We start from the raw sequence: 14,872 nt of genomic DNA on the forward strand, positions 1-14,872 counted from the left end.
AGAGAGAGAGAGCACCCCCATTCCATCCGGATCTGCAGAGCTAGCAGCAGGTTCCAATGGCTGGGTCTGGTCCCTGGACCTGTCTGTTTAGCTGAAGGCTGGTTCTGAGTGACCTATAGCTGGGGCTGGAGATGGAGCCTGTCTGTGGAGCTGGTAGAGGGGCTAAGTGATTAGTAGACGGACAGAGGGATAGAGGTTTAATTATCCCCTCTCTCCTTGGGTCTGACTGGCAGCTGGACTTCAAATGACATGGCAGACTAGACAACAGCATCTGGAGAGAGAGAGATCCACTTAGACACAGATAGATCGCTGTCCAGCAACTCTAAAATGCATGACTGTGAGTGTGAAATTGTTGCCATGGCAGGCCGGTACACTTGCTTGGTTTCAATATTCTGCTGTCTTATATGAGGAAAATGTTCTTTTTTTGTTTAAAAAATTGTAAAATTGTATTGCCATGATGACCTGAGAAAAACATTTGTTTACAAAAAAAGATGGGTAATGAGTCTGAATCTCCCCAGTGCCCTGGTTCTTTTTCATGGGGAACTACTTTTATTCATTTGCAATATGTCAATATATACATTATTTAATACAAAGCCCTAGTTCTGCCTGTGTCCCCTGAACTGCTGTTGAGGTGGAGGCATGGCCCTTCTTGTCCTGGTCACCCTGAGGGAACACATGGCACCACGTACTGCTCTCTGATAAATCTGTCTACCACAGCGACACCCACTTAGATAACCAGCTAGCCCTCTAGCCATACAATTGTTTTTAGAAGAATACAGAAGTATATAAATTCTAAGTCATGGCCTACGTTGCTGCCAACCATCCAGAGTGACATGGTCACACAAATAAATTTTGCTCTGACTAACTACAAATAATTATTCACAGTCTGGCAGTTTTCTGGCAATGCAACTCATGCTATTTGGGGGGTAGAGTTCAGAGTTATTATCTATCAGACCACCTATTATACGGCTGCTTAGACACCTATGTTCTCTACCCACTTCGGTGCTGTGGGTAGAGTTGCACTTCTGCGATGCGCTTCTCTTCTGTTTTCATATCAATTTACATTCTTACAGTCTGCTCTATAATCAGTGCATGTTTCAATGTATTATACAGAACCATGGAATTGTTACCGAACATAAGATGGATATATAATAAAACATGCCAAAAGACTATAGATCAAAGCTTGATAGACACAATTACTATATGTTGTGTTCCAAACTGACTGTTTCCCATTGGTTAATGTATTGATTTACACTGCCATCTAGTGTTCAGTGTGCAACTACACATACTTATCCCATTGGTAGCGATCCTAGTGTATGGAGATTTGTTTGGTGATTTTATCGAATTTACAAACACGGTGCCTAAACCAAACATTTCTGAAATGTGAAAGAGATATGGTCATTCAACCCTATTAAATGCCTTTTTGGCGTAGAGGGAGACTGCGACACTAGGTATTTTGTTTTTGTTAGCATGGTGAAATATATCAAAGAACCTTCTCAGATTATGATAGTGGACAATCGATTAAATTATGAAGCCAGTCGGATATGGGTTGACCAACAGGGGGAGACATGACTCCAGTCTCTTAGATAGCATCTTGGTGACCAGTTTACAATCTGTGTTAAGGAGGGTTAAGGAGAGAGATTGGCCTATAGGTGGCACACTTTAGCACACTTTAGCAGGCTTTTTCCCTTTCTTGTGGATTACTGTAATCGCCACTTGAGAGAAAGACTCTGGAAAGTAGTTGTCCTCCCCGGATTTTTTAAGTAGCTCTATAAGGGGTGGCAGCGTAGCCTAGTGGTTAGAGCGTTGGACTAGGAACCGGAAGGTTGCGAGTTCAAACCCCTGAGCTGACAAGGTACAAATCTGTCGTTCTGCCCCTGAACAGGCAGTTAACCCACTGTTCCCAGGCCATCATTGAAAATAAGAATGTGTTCTTAACTGACTTGCCTGGTTAAATAAAGGTAAAATTAAAATTTTTAAAAAGCTCCTTTAATTCTTTAAAGAACTCTGGAGGGAAGCCATCCTTCCCAGGATATTTATTAGAAGGTAAAGATTTAATGGCCTCCAACTGAGAACTCCCCATGACTGCTCACTCAGGCTCTCTCTGTCTTCCTCTGACAGGCATAGGAGATTGAGAGAAAAGAGTCAATCTCTGACGGATCATCGCTTGATTCGGAAGTATAGCGGACCCCGTAGTACTTCTTAAAAGCATCTTTAATTTCAGTAGGATCAAATATCTAATTAGTAAGAGTTTCTATATAAGTACGAGGACAATTAATATCTCCTGCTTTCAGTTGCCATGCCAATACTTTGTGTGCTTTCTCTCCAAGTTCATAGTAAGGCTGTTTTGATTTAGTGATGGCCCTCTCAGCTTGATACGTGTTCAGAGTATTATATTTCAGTTTTTTATTTACCATAAGCCTGTATAGATCTTTAGTCTGGCCTGTTTGGTAGGTGTTCTCTAGCTCAGAGATTTCAGAGTTCAGTATATTCAGTTCAGCACCGTGTTTTCTTTTCAACCCTTAAGTATAGGAAAGGATCTGTCCCCTCAGATAGGCTTTCAATGTATCTCAAAGAATGAAACTGTCAGGAGCAGAGGGTTTGTTTGTCAAAGTAAAAATATTGATCTGCACTTTGATGAATGCACAAAATTCAGGTTGCTTCAGGAGTGTATAATTTAGCCTTCATCTATATGCTCCATTTACCTTGGTAGGAATAAAAACAGAGGAGAATGGTCACTCAGCAATCTGGGGAGATAATCAGTATCTAACACTCAGTATCCAAAACAGTTGGGTTGATAGCAAAACATTATCTATGTGTGTGTGTTTGTTGTGTGGGTGTGAATAAAAAGAGTAGTCCCTATACTGTGGGTGCATCTGTCTCCAGATGTCTAGTAAATTGAGATCTTTCATGAATGACATGGTGAGCTTGCCGGCATTGATAAGAGGGGAGGGTTTATCAGAGGACCTGTCAAGAACTGTATTTAAACAAACATTTTAATCTCCTCCAGCCAGTAGCCATTCTGGTGGTGCTTGAGCAACCTGAAGGAAGACATTCTGAATAACTCCCTCACGACGCCAGGACAGCGGAGTCAATCACCACCTTCCGGAGACACCTGAAACCCCACCTCTTTCAGGAATACCTAGGATAGGATAAAGTAATCCTTCTCACCCCCCTTACTAGATTTAGATGCACTATTGTAAAGTGGCTGTTCCACTGGATGTCTTAAGGTGAACGCACCAATTTGTAAGTCGCTCTGGATAAGAGCGTCTGCTAAATGACTTAAATGTAAATGTAAATGTAATAAACATATGGTCATTAAAGGTAGGAGCATAAATATTCAATTGGGTCCAAAACTCTGAATAAATATACCCCTGCACCAAAACAAACCGGCCTGAGGGATCAGGCATGGTGTTGCTTACGCAAAAGGGGATGTGTCCACTTATCAGAATTGCTTTAGAGTTAAAACAAGGACGGAAAAACTTGACCTACCCATTCCCTCGTTCATTTCTTGTGTTCACAGGCTGTAAAATGTCAGCCTTTAACTACTTAAGACTTTTCTGACAACCATTCAGATGGTCATAAATGTTTTCAGTGCACATTATACAACAATATATTTTATTGTTCGGGGTGTACAGTATCAAAAATAACACCATAGAAGTTAGTTATCTTGTGTGTGTATGTGTGAAGAAAACAAATACAAACATTATAGTCACAAAAATGTGAAACGACCCGGTAAAACCTTATTTGAGGAAAAAATATGTGACCAGGGTTTGGAATGTTGAGAAACGTAGAATGTTTAAGTACACAGTTATTCTAAAATCACATTGATGGACTTACGGATATAGACAACATAATCTTTGTTACAAACATATATATTTTTAAAAACAATGATACATAATAATCTACATCGACTCATTGAATACTGGTCACTAATAATGTTTACAAAACTGTCTTACCCACTTTATATGTATATAATGTTACACATTTTGTTACTTTACAGCCTTGAAGGAATTGTCCGTAGAGCTCCAAGACAGGATTGTGTCGAGGCACAGATCTGGGGAAGGGTACCAAAAAATGTCTGCAGCATTGAAGGTCCAAGAACACGCAATGGCTTCCATCATTCTTAAATGGAAGAAGTTTGGAACCACCATGACTCTTCTTAGAGCTGGCTGCCTGGCCAAACAGATCAGTCGGGGCCTTGGTCAGGGAGGTGACCAAGAACCCTATGGTCACTCTGACAGAGCTCCAGAGTTTGTCTGTGGAGACAGGAGAACTTTCCAGAAGGACAACCTTCTCTGCAGAACTCCACCAATCAGGCCTTTATGATAGTGGCCAGACGACCCGCTTGGAGTTTGCCAAAAGGCAACTAAAGGATTAAACCAAAATGATGATGGTTATTATTATTATTATTATGCCTCCCATGTGGCGCAGCGGTCTAAGGCACCGCATCTCAGTGCTAGACGTGTCACTACAGACTCTACAGGTATCACAACCGGCCGTGATCGGGAGTCCCATTGGGCAGTGCACAATTGGCTTAGTATTGTCCGGGTTAGGGGAGGGTTTGGCCGAGGTATGGTTGCCATTGTAAATAAGAATTTGTTCTTAACTGACTTGCCTAGTTAAATTAATAAAATATTGAATATTGAATGACAAGCGTCACATCTGGAGGAAACCGGGCACCATCCCTACGGTGAAGCATGGTGGTGGCAGCATCATGCTGTGGGGATGTTTTCAGCAGCAGGGACTGGGAGACTAGTCAGGATCGAGGCAAAGATGAACGGAGCAAAGTACAGAGACATCCTTTCATGAAAACATGTTCCAGAGCGCTTAGGACCACAGACTGGGATCGAAGGTTCACCTTCCAACAGGACAACAACCCTATGCACACAGCCAAGACAATTCAGGAGTGGCTTCGGGAGACGTCTCTGAATGTTCTTGAGTGGCCCAGCCAGAGCCCGGACTTGAAATCGATTGAACATCTGTGTAGAGACCTGAAATTAGCTGTGCAGCGACGCTTCCCATCCAATCTGACAGAGCTTGAGAGGATCTGCAGAGGAGAATGGGAGAAACTCCCCAAATACAGGTGTGCGAAGCTTGTCGCGTCAAAAACAAGAAGACTCGAGGCTGTAATCACTGCCAATGGTGCTTCAACAAAGTACTGAGTAAAGGGTCTGAATACTAATGTAAATGTGATAGTTTTTATATTAAAAAAAATGTAAACCTGTTTATGCTTGTTCATTATGGGGTATTGTGTGTAGATTGATAATACATTTTTAATCCATTTTAGAATAAGGCTGTAATGTAACAAAATGTGAAAAAGTCAAGGGGTCGGAATACTTTCCGAATGCACTGTCTCTCTCTAATTGCTTGGAGCTGAACTGATGGTGTTTTTACAGTCTTTACCCTGAATAAAAGGTGTTATGTTTTGGGCGAATCCAATGCAACACATTACAACGTCTACCCTCCATATTTTTTTGGGGGCTACATCATGTTATCGATTCTAGATTAGACTACCACAATGCTCTACTTTCCCGGCTTCCCGGATTAAGCACTAAATAACCTTCAGTTAGTGCTAAACACGGCTGCTAGAATCTTGACTAGAACCAAAACAACGTATCATATTACTCCAGTACTAGCCTCTATACACTGCCGTACATACATACACATACGCTACGGTCACAAGACGCAGGCCTCCTTATTGTCCCTAGAATTTCGAAGCAAACAGCTTGGAGGCAGGGCTTTCTCCTATAGAGCTTTTATGGAATGGTCTGCCTATCCATGTGAGACTTGGTTTCGACCTTTAAGTCTTTATTGAAGACCCATCTCTTCAGTAGGTCCTATGATTGAGTGTAGTCTGGTCCAGGGGTGTGAAGGTGAATGGAAAGGCACTGGAGTGAAGAACCACCCTTGGCAAAGTAGGTGGGGTTATATCCTGCCTGGTTGGCCCTGTACAAGGGTATCGTCGGACAGGGCCACAGTGTCTCCCGACCCCTCCAGTCTCAGCCTCCAGTATTTATGCTGCAATAGTTTGTGTCACAGGACTAGGATCAGTCTGTTACATCTGGAGTATTTCTCCTGTCTAATCCGGTGTCCTGTGTGAATTTAAGAATTCTCTCTCTCTCCCTTTCTCTCTTTTCTCTCTTCTCTCGGAGGACCTGAGCTCTAAGACCATGCCTCAGGACTACCTGGCCTGATGACTCCTTGCAATCCCCAGTCCACCTGCTGTCCCCAGTACACCCGCTGTCCCCAGTCCACCCTAGTCCACCTGCTGCTGCTCCATTTTAAACTGTTCTGCATGTGGCTATGGAACCCTGACCTGTTCACCGGACGTGCTACCTTGTCCTGAACATGCTGTTTTCGACTCTCTCTCTCTCTTTACCGCACCTGCTGTCTCTAACTTTGAATGATCAGCTATGAAAGGCCAAATTACATTTACTCCTGATGTGCTGACCTGTTGCACCCTCTACAACCACTGTGATTATATTTATTTGACCCTCTTGGCCATCTATGAACGTTTGAGCATCTTGGCCATGTACTGTTATAATCTCCAGCCGGCTCAGCCAGAAGAGGCTGGTTCCTCTCTAGGTTTCTTCTTAGGTTTTGGCCTTTCTAGGGAGTATTTCCCGTGCTTCTACACCTGCATTGCTTGCTGTTTGGGGTTTTAGGCTGGGTGTCTGTATAGCACTTTGTATAGCACATCGTCTGATGTAAAAAGGGCTTCATAAATACATTTGACTGATTGATTGATTGAGGATCAGGCGACGAGTGGCTAATCTGCCCTTGCCTTCCATTCTGCTAGCTAACGTTCAATCGCTGGAAAATAAATGGGACGAACTGAAAGCATGTATATCCTACCAACTGGAATATATTATGTTTCATCAAGTCGTAGCTTGAAACGACGACATTAAGAACATACAGCTGGCGGGTTATACACTTCATCAACAGAACAGCAGCCTCTGGTAAGAAATGGGGCGGGGACCTTTTTTAAAATGATTTATTACAAAAAACACAAACAATACAGCATCAAGGCACGATCAAATATGTATCAGTCTTTCCGCAACAGAGCCTTCCTTATATGTGAGGGTGTATGTGCATGATAGTGATATAACATGTATGTCATAGTTTCCTTTTTCATGATCACAATCTTGTGAAACCCGAAGCCGATTCCCCCCCCCCACAGTTCCCCAATAGCTGTCCCTCAACCATTCAAGACCCCTCGCACAGTCCCCTCCCGGAAAAAAATTAATTCCATTCCCCACCCCCAAAAACCCCCCAATGCACCAACAACCAAGAGAATGAACTAAAGAGAAAAAAAGAAAAGACAGAAGAAAACTGCAAACAACAATGCAAAAAAAAAAAATATATATATATATATATACATTTTAAACAAAGGACATCAAGGACAACTGAAATCATAACAGCAATGCCAACTGTATATTTTTGTGTGCATGTCTGGCACTATTACATGTATGTGCGTGTTCTTGTATGTGTTTATTTGAATGAGAGTGTGTGTATATGCAGGTGCACAAACACCTGCACGGCATCAGCCTCAGGCAAACCGGTATTAGTTGTAAAAACACTGCCACTTAGTATCATTCAAATGTACATTTATTATGTTTTATTTAGACTTTTTTTCCCCTTTATCTTTTGACCATCATTCTCTCTCTCACACAGCAACTCCACTCCCACTTGTCTCCAATTCCACATACCAACCCTCAGCTTCCCTCAGCCCATCCCATCTATCTCTGCTGGCCACCCACCTCAGGTTTCTACACAACACATATTTTTCAACTATGATGTTTAACGTACAATTTCAATCTATCTAATCAAATAGAATCTACAGATTGTGTGTTAAAGATAAATAATTTTACTAAGAGTATTAGCATATTAGTAGATCTCCTAACAGTACTATTTCTAGGGTCAATTTGAGATCAATGCTATGAATTTTCAGCCATTCCTGAACCTGAGACCAGAAACAGTTTTCCTGAGGGTAATACCAAAGTAAATGGTCTATTGATTCTGTATCCTCACGACAAAATCTGCAGAGCTTCGATGATTTTATGCCCCAAATATTCAACATTTTGTTGGTGGCAAGAATTCTATATAATAATTTTAGCTGAAAAGCACGAAGTCTTGAATCTTGCATTGCATTATATATCAACTCATACACCCTGTACCATGGAATCGGTACACCCAACTATTTTGCAATCTGTATGGCACAGTTGTCAACATCCTGGTCCTCAAATGAAACTGGTAATCTTTCCTATTTATGCTATTTTCATTCCTCCGCCAGTTTTGATCCTTTATATTGTGCAGACAGACCATTTCCCTACCTCCTCCCACTGCCTCCTCCATTTTTGGGGCAATGCTGTAATCAATTGGTTGTACTCTTGGATTGAGCAGACCTTCCCGTACAATTCTGATAACTCCATGAAGGAGTCATTGTAATAGACTGGGTCTATTACAATATATTTTAAGAACAAAATACCCTTTTCAAACATTTTTCCCATAAATACAGGTATTTTTTCAACCAGCACATTTGAGTTCAGCCATAATATTTGTTGTAATATTTGTTCTATCTTTTCAGGGGGATTAAATTGAAATTGTAGCCAGCTCTGCAAAACAATGGATGAGCTTTTCTTATTAATCTACTTGAGAACCATTTTGGGTTCAAATAAAACTTTTGAATGAGTGAAGCTTTTAGAGAGAGGTTTAGTGCTTTTATATTTAATAATCTCAACCCACCCAATTCATATTCATTATATAGATGGGCTCGTTTTATTTTGTCTAGTTTAGCATCCCAGATAAAGCTAAATATTTTTTGCTAATTTTAATTCCTAGCATTTCGATGGCCGTAACGAATAGATATGGTGACAGCGGACACCCTCGTTTAACTCCTCTTGACACTTCAAAACTCTCTGAGAAGTAGCCGTTATTTACTATTTTACACCTGGGGTTGCTATGCATTATTTTTACTCATTTTATAAGAGAATGACCAAAATTGGAAAAATCCAGGCATTTATAAATAAAATCCAGTCTTACTTTATGAAATGCCTTTTCAAAATCCGCTATAAATACCATTCTTGGCTTCTTATATGATTCATGATGTTCTATTATTTCTAGTAGATGTCGTATATTATCTCCAATGTACTGGCCATGTAAAAAACCTGTCTGATCAGGATAAACAATACAAGGTAAAACCCTTTTAATTCTGAGTGCTATGCATTTTGCTAGTATTTTTGATTCACAACATTGAAGTGTAAGGAGCCTCCATTTTTTTAGATAGACTGGGTCTTTATATTTGCCATCTGGGTCTTGTTTTAATAATAGAGACATCAGACCTTCCTGCTGAGTACCTGACAGACTACCATTTCTATAGGAGTAGCTAAAACAATCTAACAATGGAGCTTTTAGTATATCAAAAAATACTTGATATACCTCTACCGGTATGCCATCAAGCCCTGGGGTTTTTCCAGACTGAAAGGATTTAATAGCCCCAAAAGGTTCTTCCTCTGTAATATGGCCTTCGCACTGATATTTCTGTACATTTCTTAATTTTCCATTTTTTATATTATTTGAAAATAATTCCTTACCGTAATCTTCATTCAGTGGGAGAGGATGAGATGGAAAAGAGAACATCAGCCTAAAATAATTAGCTTCCTCTTTTAAAATATAATTCGGAGAATTATAGATGACTTCGTCTTCACTAACAAGTTTCTGCTAATTCTTTTTGCGTTCCTGTATTGGAGATTCAGGAAGAATTCTGTGCATTCTTCTCCATATTCCATCCAGTTTGCTTTATTTTTGTAATAGATTACATTAGATCGTTCTTGAATAAGTTCCTCAAGTTCTTTTGTTTTTCCTCTAACTTATTTTGCATCTCTGTAGTATCATTTTTATTGCTATCTACCTGTACTATTAGTTCATTTCCCTTGTTAGTCTTGTTTCTTTAGCCAGAAACTGCTTTTTATTATTGATGAATATTGAATTGAATGAGCCCTGAAGGTACATTTAAAGGTATCCCAAACAATAAGGGGATTTGCTGAACTGATATTATACTGGAAAAAATGGTTAACTGGTTAAAAATAAGTTGTCCTCTAGTAAACCTTTCTTAAATTTCCAATATCCCCGTCCACGTGAAAAATCTATAAGAGTTATGTGAATGCCAATTGATCCGTTCGCATTCTGTCTCCTATTAAAACTTTTTTAACCTTTGATGCAAGAGAGAAAGAGACAAGAATGTAGTCAAGACGACTAGCTTGATTACCCTCTTGAACCTCTGGGGGCAGTATTTCATTTTTGGATGAAAAACATTCCCGTTTTAAACAAGATATTTTGTCACGAAAAGATGCAACTATGCATATAATTGACAGCTTTGGAAAGAAAACACTCTGACGTTTCTAAAACTGCAAATATATTGTCTTTGAGTGCCACAGAACTAATGCTACAGGCGAAACCAAGATGAAATGTCATACAGGAAGTGAGACAGATTTTGAATGCGTTGTGTTCCAATGTCTCCTTATATGGCTGTGAATGCGCAAGGAATGAGCCTACACTTTCTGTCGTTTCCCCAAGGTGTCTGCAGCATTGTGACATATGTAGGCATATCATTGGAAGATTGACCATAAGAGACTACATTTACCAGGTGTCTGCTCGGTGTCCTCCGTCGAAACTATTGCGTAATCTCCAGGTGCGTGCATTTTTCCATTTTGTTCAGAGGAGAAACCAAACTGCCACGAGTGATTTATCATCGAATAGATATGTGAAAAACACCTTGAGGATTGATTCTAAACAACGTTTGCCATGTTTCTGTCGATATTATGGAGTTAATTTGGAAAAAAGTTTGCCGTTGTAATGACTGAATTTTCGTTTTTGTTTCTTAGCCAAACATGATGAACAAAACGGAGCGATTTCTCCCACACAAATAATCTTTTTGGAAAAACTGAACATCTAACTGAGAATCTCCTCATTGAAAACATCCGAAGTTCTTCAAAGGTAAATGATTTTATTTGAATGCTTTTCTTGTTTTTGTGAAAATGTTGCCTGCTGAATGCTAGGCTTAATGCTATGCTAGCTATCAATACTCTTACACAAATGCTTGTGTAGCTATGGTTGAAAAGCATTTTTTGAAAATCTGAGTTGACAGATCAAATCAAATCAAATTTATTTCAAATCAAATTTATTTATATAGCCCTTCGTACATCAGCTGATATCTCAAAGTGCTGTACAGAAACCCAGCCTAAAACCCCAAACAGCAAACAATGCAGGTGTAAAAGCACTGGGTTCAATATAATGTTGGTTCGGGTCCCCTTTAGGAGAGATAAGACTCAGGGGTTTGTTGTGAGTGATCAGTGTGTCGATCTTTCAAATGTTCCTTTCCAGTGATTGAGATATAGCATCAGACTCCGAGAGAAACAGAGTTGCGTAAAAGTCCATTTATGCTTAATCCGTAAATGTGGTCGTAGACATGCAGAGGCCAAATTGAGATCTATTCCGCAACGCTGTGTGCCGCCCAAATTTTGTAACAATACTGAGGGCTCCGTATAGCTCTGCATTGACATGACTAGTTGACTGTAGGCGGGGTCAAGAGGTCCAGTATATAGCTCTGAGAGACGCAAGAAGCATAAATGCCTTGACTTCCGCAGAGGCATTATCGTAGTACAGCCACTGCAGACGTCAGATTGACCATGCAGAGCCATTTAGGTTTCTTTCGCGGTCAATCATTGAACCTTTAGGGTGGACGTTTTCCTCCCAGGGTTCCGATCTGGTGAGTCTCAAAGCCAATTTATGCTTGATCTGAAAATGTGGTCGGAGGCTCCGTATGGAGTGACGCAATTGTGTAGCTTCCATACTGCATCTCCGTGTGCCTCACAAATTTTGTAACAATGCGGAGGGCTCCATATAGCTTCACATCGACATGATTGGTTGATGGTAGGTGGGTGCGGGAGGTCCTGCATAAACACAAACTCACTTCCTTGACAAAATCTCCCCACTGCTCCTCAAAGCATGAATGCCCTAACTTCGCAGAGGCCTCATCACCGAAAGCACTGCACGGCCAATGCAGACATTGGATTGACCATGCAGCTGTCACGTCCTGACCTTAGTTCCTTTTTTAATGTCTCTATTTTAGTTTGGTCAGGGCGTGAGATGGGGTGGGCATTCTAAGTTTTGTGTTCTATGTTTTCTATTTCTATGTGTTTGGCCTGGTATGTCTCTGATTGAGAACCATACTTAGGCAGCCTGTTTTCCCACTATGGGTGTTGGTAGTTATTTTCTGTTTAGTATTTTTGTTGTACCTTGCAGACCTGTTCGTTTGTCGGTTTGTTGTTTTTGTTCGAGTATTCAGCTTTATTAAATGTATTATGAATACGTACCACGCTGCACTTGGTCCTCTTCTCCTTCTCCCAAAGACAATCGTTACAGCAGCGCCTTTTAGTCAGAGTCTTCCTCCCCATAGTGGGGGAGGGCTCAGCAGAGAAGTGAAGATGACCCGGTCACTTCTTTGTGTTTATCATAGGTCATGCCACTATCTGTAGATTTTCGGGAGATTTTCTCATAAGTGCTCACAGCATGATCAAATTGTGTTTTGAATAAGAAAATAATCTCTAGAGTGAAATACATATACAGATTTGATCATGGTCATATTTGTGCTGTTTCATATTCCAGTAAAACATGTATTACACTGGTAATACAGAAAAATAAAAGACAAAGTCCAATAAAAGACAAAGAGGATTCCAACTTTTTTTATATCGTGAAGACAATGTGTTTAAAATGTCATTTTTCTCTCTAGGCCATTTCCTCTTTGTTGCTGAGAGAAAGGGGCGAGAAGGATTCCTTTGTTGGAACATAGCAGTTTCACCAAAAGGCCTCTGATGACCTCCCCCTCCTTCATACATGTGGGTCATAAAGGAGGTCTGATAATTATCTCCTGTCCTTTAGCAGATCATTCCAAGTCATGGCAGGATGTTGGGAAGAGCTGTTTAGTTTGTCTTTGTGATAGGCTTGAAATTGGTGGTGATTACAGAATCTGTCAATCTTGGCACGGAATGTCATGGGTTATCCACTCGGGCTTAAAGACACAACAGTTGTAATCGCTGCCAAAGGTGATTCTAACATGTATTGAATCAGGAATGTGAATGCTTATGTAAATTTGTGTATTTCATTTTCAATAAATGTGCAAAAACGTATAATTGTTTTTCTCTCACATTGTCATTATGGGTTATTGTGTGTAGAAAGCCGAGAATTTTGGGGGATTTAATCCATTTTGAATTCAGGGTGTAACATAACAAAATGTGGAATAAGTCAAGTCAATACTTTCTGAAGGCACTGCATATACAGTACCAGTCAAAATATTCGATACACCTACTCATTCAAGGGGTTTTCTTAATTTTTCACTTTATTTTGCATTGTAGAATATTAGTGAAGACATCAAAACTATGAAATAACACATGGCATCATGTAGTAACCAAAAAAGTGTTAAACAAATCAAAATATATTTTAGATTTTAGATTCTTCAAAGTAGCCATCCTTTGCCTTGATTAAAACTTTGCACAATCTTGGCATTCTCGCAAATTCACCTGGAGTGCTTTCCCAACAGTCTTGAAGGAGTTCCCACGTATGCTGAGCTCTTGTTGGCTGTTTTTCCGGCACTCTTAGGTCCAACTCATCCCAAACCAACTCAAGGTCGGGTGATTGTGGAGGCCAGGTCATCTGATACAGCACTCCATCACTCTCCTTCTTGGTCAAATAGCCCTTACACAGCCTGGAGGTGTGTTGGGTCATTGTCCTCTTGAAAAACCAAGGATAGTCCCAATAATCTTAAACCAGATGGGATGGCATATCAATGCAGAATGCTGTGGTAGCCATGCTGGTTAAGTGTGTCTTCAATTCTAAATAAATCACTGACAGTGTAACCAGCAAGGCATCCCCACACCATTACACATCCACTTCCATTGCTTCATGGTGGGAATCACAAATGCGGAGATCATCCTTTTAACGACTCTGTGTCTCACAAATACACAGCAGTTGGAAACAAAAATCAAAAATTTGGACTCATCAGACCAAAGGACAGATTTCCACCGGTCTAATGTCCATTGCTCGTTTTTATTGGCCCAAGCAAGTCTCTTCTTATTGGTGTCCTTTACTAGTGGTTTCTTTTCAGCAATTCAACCATGGCCTTTTTAAACTAGCCTCCTCTGAACTAGTCTCCTTCAGCCCTGAGCTTATCGGACTGCTTTTCTCCACTACTTCACCAGATTCCTCCCGTAAGCTCTGGACCATTACTCCAGAGTGGCCCAGCCCCGAGGCTAGCCTTGAGACCTGCTCAGTGGACGCTATGATCACTCGGCTACACAGACTCCCGGACTCTTCACTAACACGACTAGAAGCCATTACCTCACCGGATTCCTGCCGTAAGCTCTGGACCATTGCATCGGATCATTGCAGCTAGCTAGCTGCTACCGAGTGGCTATAGTGGCTAACGCCCTTGTCCCGAAGCTAGCACCAGTTGGCCTCGAGCCAGGCGCATCTCCCGGCTAGCAAACTAAATTACTTCAGCTACAATACCTCTTTTGCCAATTGGCCTGGACCCTTTGTCGACACGAAGCCCCGCCGATCCATCACGACTGGTCTGCCGACGTAATCCCGTCCGATGGGCCCTCAGCCGGCCTTTGTCAGACGTCGGTGAAGACGCTTCTGCTAGCCCCGGCATGCTAACTTTAGGAACACCGTGTCCTCCGCTTACTAGCGTGGCTACATAGCTGATGCCTGCTGGACTGTTCATTAATCACGGTACTATATTTTTGTTTATTTTGTTTATCTGTCGGCCTCAGCCTCAAACTCAGGCCCTGTGTGTAGTTAACTGACCCTC

General features: G+C 41.0%; 1 long non-coding RNA gene across 1 annotated transcript; it reads left to right on the forward strand.

Annotated features, from left to right (window-relative positions):
• Positions 1-10,581: 10,581 nt before the first annotated feature.
• LOC135564606 (uncharacterized) lies at positions 10,582-13,184 on the forward strand. Its single transcript, XR_010461166.1, has 3 exons — positions 10,582-10,693; positions 10,887-10,998; positions 12,794-13,184. It is a non-coding gene; the product is annotated as an uncharacterized LOC135564606 (long non-coding RNA).
• The last annotated feature ends 1,688 nt before the right edge of the window (positions 13,185-14,872 follow it).

Source organism: Oncorhynchus nerka, linkage group LG25 (assembly GCF_034236695.1).
Source record: "Oncorhynchus nerka isolate Pitt River linkage group LG25, Oner_Uvic_2.0, whole genome shotgun sequence".
Taxonomy (NCBI): domain Eukaryota; kingdom Metazoa; phylum Chordata; class Actinopteri; order Salmoniformes; family Salmonidae; genus Oncorhynchus; species Oncorhynchus nerka.